The sequence below is a fragment of the Otolemur garnettii genome, unplaced genomic scaffold (assembly GCF_000181295.1).
Source record: "Otolemur garnettii isolate 467f Iridium unplaced genomic scaffold, OtoGar3 scaffold00142, whole genome shotgun sequence".
In the NCBI taxonomy this organism is placed as follows: Eukaryota; Metazoa; Chordata; class Mammalia; order Primates; family Galagidae; genus Otolemur; species Otolemur garnettii.
The window spans coordinates 3,402,719-3,407,202 of NW_003852537.1; the positions used below are offsets into that span (position 1 = coordinate 3,402,719).

General features: G+C 37.2%; 1 pseudogene; it reads left to right on the forward strand.

Annotated features, from left to right (window-relative positions):
* The first annotated feature begins 723 nt into the window (after nucleotides 1–723).
* On the forward strand, nucleotides 724–1,597 carry LOC111728161 (annotated as a pseudogene).
* The last annotated feature ends 2,887 nt before the right edge of the window (nucleotides 1,598–4,484 follow it).

Below are 4,484 nucleotides of genomic sequence, written 5' to 3' on the forward strand. Positions count from 1 at the left end.
GTTGTTTGGCAGGCCCGGGCTGGGTTCAAACCCACCAGCTCCGGTTTATGTGGCTGGCGCCCCAGGCACTGAGCTACAGGCACAGAGCCAAGCTTCCAGTATTTCTATCACCATTTTTTAGTTAATGACTTCCAAAGTTGATGTCTACCCCTATTATTACTCCTAAGCTCTAAATCTACATCTCCATATAGAAGGCCCACTGATAGCTCAAAATGAACATTTTCATAATAAAACTCATTGGCCAATGCAATTAAACAAGATACAAAAATCAAAAAAATAAAAATTAGAAAGGAGACAAAATTATCATCTGCCAAAGAAATAAATATAAGTAGAATATCCAAGAGAACAAAACGATAAGCTATATTTCTAAAAACAGAAAGATGAAAAAATAAGACAATTTACTAAGCTAGTAAGATAAAATAAATGTACAGAAATCAATAGTTTTCATAAATTCAAATAGTTAATAGCATGGAACAAAATACCTCACTTCCAATAGCAATAAAACATCAAGTATTTGGAAATAAATTTAATAATACATGTATAAAATTTATATAAGTGAAAGGAAAACTTGAACACCCTTGAATAACATAATAGACTTGAACAAATGAAAAGGCATATCACGGTCTGTTGCCACAGTAACCAGATAATGGTGTTGGTGGTCCTGTCTCAACATTACCAGTTTCCTTGTGCCAAGATCCTGAAACTATGAATGGTATGGTCTAAATGCTTCACTTCATCATCATCAGGAACTTTTATTTTACCCAGAAGATAGAGCTGTTGAAATGCATGATGTAAAAAAATCATTGTATCTTTTTAAAGAGAACCAAATATGACAACCTGCACTTGGAAGATTTATTTATAGGCAACAAAGTGAATGTCTTTTCTCAACAGCTCGTGTTAGTTCACTATGGGATCAACATACAGCCCATGAACTGGGCAGCAGGAAAGAAAAAACAGTAGCCCTGATTAAACCAGATGCAATATCAAAGGCTGAAAAAATAACTGACTTAATAAACAAAGCTGGATTTACTATAACCAAACTCAAAATGATGATGATTTCAAGGAAAGAAGCAATAGATTTTCATGTAAAATACCAATCAAGGCCCTTTTATAAGAAACAGAGTTCTTTTTTTTCCTTTGAATGGAGGCTGTAGGCCAACAAGTACTGCTAAATTTACCAACTGTACTTACTGCATTCTTAAGCCCCATGCTGTCAGTGAAGGACTATTAGGGAAGATCCTGATGGCATCTGAGATGCAGGTTTTGAAATCTCTACCATGCAGATGTTCAACATGGATCAGGTTAATGTGGAAGAGTTCTATGAAGTTAATAAAGGAGTAGTATCTGAGTATAATGAGATGGTAACAGAAATGTATTCTGGCCCTTGTGTAGCAATAGAGATTCGACAGAATAATCTTACAAAGACATTTCAAGAATTCTGTGGACTTACTGATCCTGGAATTGCTTGGCATTTACTCCCTGAACCCTCAGAGGAAACTTTGGTAAAACTAAGATCCAGAATGCTATTCACTGTACAGATCTGCCAGAGAATGGCCTATCAGAGGTTCAATATTTCTTCAAGATCTTGAATAACTAGCAGTATAGAAAGGAAAGATGTCACAGTTGGGGAATTTAGACACGAGTGAAATCACACACATGAGGAATGTGTTCATTCTTTTATTGTCCATTGTTTTAACCTGACTGAATACAAGATCAACAAGAGCACTGTTCTCCTTGCAATTATGACATATGTTAGAACATGGATTTCGCACTGTAGACATTTAACACCAGTCTATAGGGTACTTCATTGCTTCTTATAAAGTTCAAAATAAAGATTTTCAAACAAAAAAAAAAAAGAAAGAAAGAAAAGGCATATCACATTCTTGGAGAGAAAAAGGCACATCACAAAGATGTCATACTCTCTGATTTATAAATTTAATGCAATCAGAATGAAATCAGGAACCATTTATTTTCTGTTGGTAGATGAACAGATTCTGAAGATCATGAGGGAAAATAAGAATAGCCAGAAAAACTCTCAAAAGGAAGAAAAAAGAGAAGGAGAGGAGATTAACCCTAGCTGATATTAAAATACCATGGCCTCAAATAAGGAAAACTATGAGGTACTGATGAATAGACAAACCAATAGAAGAGAATCATAAAGTCCAGAAAGACTAAGATCAGATGGAAATTTAGAACTTGATAAAAGGACCAGGCATAGTGGCTTATACCTGTAATTCTTAGCACTCTGGGAGGCTGAGGCTGGTGGATTGCTTGAGCTCAGGAGTTTGAGACCAGCCTGAGCAACAGTAAGAACTGTCTAAAAATAGCTGGCCATTATGACGGATGTCTATACTCCCAGCTACTCAGGAGGCTGAGGCAAAAGGACCACACGAGCCCGAGAGTTTGAGGTTGCTGTGAGCTATGACACCACAGCACCCTACCAAGGGCAACAAAGTGAGACTGTATTTAAAAAAAAAAAAAAAAAAAGAGTACGATAAAAGCAACAAGGTAAAGATGAACTTTTTATAAGTGGTGTTGGGACAACATAGCCTTTAGGAGGAAAAAGATAATGCTGTATCTATGCCTAACATCATATACCAAGATAAACTCCAAAAAGTTCAAAGATTCCAATGTAAAACAGGAAACCATAAAAGTATAGGAAGAGGCTGAGCGCAGTGGCTCACATCTGTAATTTTAGCACTCTGGGAGCCCAAGACGAAAGAGGACTTTGAGAGCAGCCTGAGTAACAGTCTCTACAAAAACTAAGAAAATTAGCTGAGCATGGGGGTATACAACTATACTACCAGCTACTTAGGAAGCTAAGCCTGGAGGATCGTTTGAGCCCAGGAGTTTGGGGTTCCAGCACTATATCAACAGCAACAAAGTGAGACTCTGTCTCAAAAAAAGAAAAAGAAAAGAACAGAAAGGAAGAAAACAGACAACATGGGCAAATTTCTTTATAATCATGGAATGAGAAAGGCCTTTCTAAGTATGACTCAAAATTTAGATGCTGAAAACAAAAAAATAAACACATCTTACTGCAAGATCTGCAAAAAAAAGCAAGATCTTCTGCATGGCAAAATAACAATTAAAAAAACAAGCAAACAAAAGGTCATAAAGTTAAAAAAGAAATAGCAAATTGGGAGATAGTATTTGCAAACCATGGAACTAATCCTCCTAATATACAAAGACCTTCTAGATGTTGAAAAGGAAAATACTAATAACGCAATAGATAATGGGCATATGAAAGAAAGTGACTGAAAACAAAACTGAGATACCATTTCTGACCCATTATACTGTTACAAATCCAAAAGTCTAACAGAATACTCTGTTGATGATGAGGAATCAGGCATTCTTATGGTAGAAATAAAAAATACTGGGTGTGGATAGACGTTTGATAATGTCTACCAACATTTCAAACATTTTCTTTCAGGCTTAGAATCACACTTTCGAAAATTTCTCTCAAATAAATCTGAAAAAAATGACATATTCACAATGAGAGAGGATACCAGGGAAGGGTGAAGTCTAGGAGAACAGAGGTCTTCTCAAGGAGACCCCAAGGATACACCTGCAGTGTCCTTCCTGTGGTGTCTCAGCTCTTAGGAATTTGTAAAAATTTAACTTTCTGGGACTTGGAGGCTGATGCTTGCTTCAGCTTCAGTGAAAGCCTGCGATTCTGTAAAAGCCAGAGCCTGCTTCTCCAGCTTGATTCAAACTGACCAATGAGAAAGGTACCCAGGGGTTAGAATTTTTAGATTGGAGATAAAAAGGGAAAGACCAAGCCAGTCAGGGAGTGTGGCCATTTTGAATTCTTCTATGCCATTTGCTCCGCTGGATGAAACAAAGCCCTTCCTCTTATAAACATAGTGTTTGGGTGCTCTTTCTCTCCATTGAGACTCATCTTCCTGCAACAACAGACCATTCTCTGTAACACAAGTATCAGAAAATTAGAAACAATCCAAGTGCCCATCAATAAGGTACTGGTTAAATAAACTGATACATCCAGACAATAGGCTACTACATAGCTGTTTAAAAAGTGACCAAAAGAAAGGGTTAACAAGACTCAGAGCATAGAAAGAACTCAATAAACAATAACAGCTATTAGCTCAAAGAAAAAAATAAAGAGCTCTGTGTAGTAATATAAAATGATCTCCATATATTAAATGAAAAAGGCCAAGTGTAAAAGACAACAGTGATAAGAATTTATATTTTTGGTCAGGCCTGGTGGCTCACGCCTGGAATCCTAGCACTTTGGGAGGCCAAGGTGGGAGATCAGTTGAGGCCAGGAGTTCAAGATCAGCCTGAGTAACATAGCAAGACTGCCTCTACAAAAATAAAAAACATTGACTAGGCATCCATAGCTTAGTGATTATAGCACCAGTCACATACATCGGGGCTGGCAGGTTCAAACCCAGCCTAGGACTGCTAACAACAATGACAACTACAACAACACACAGCTCACAGCAACTTCCAATTCCTGGGCT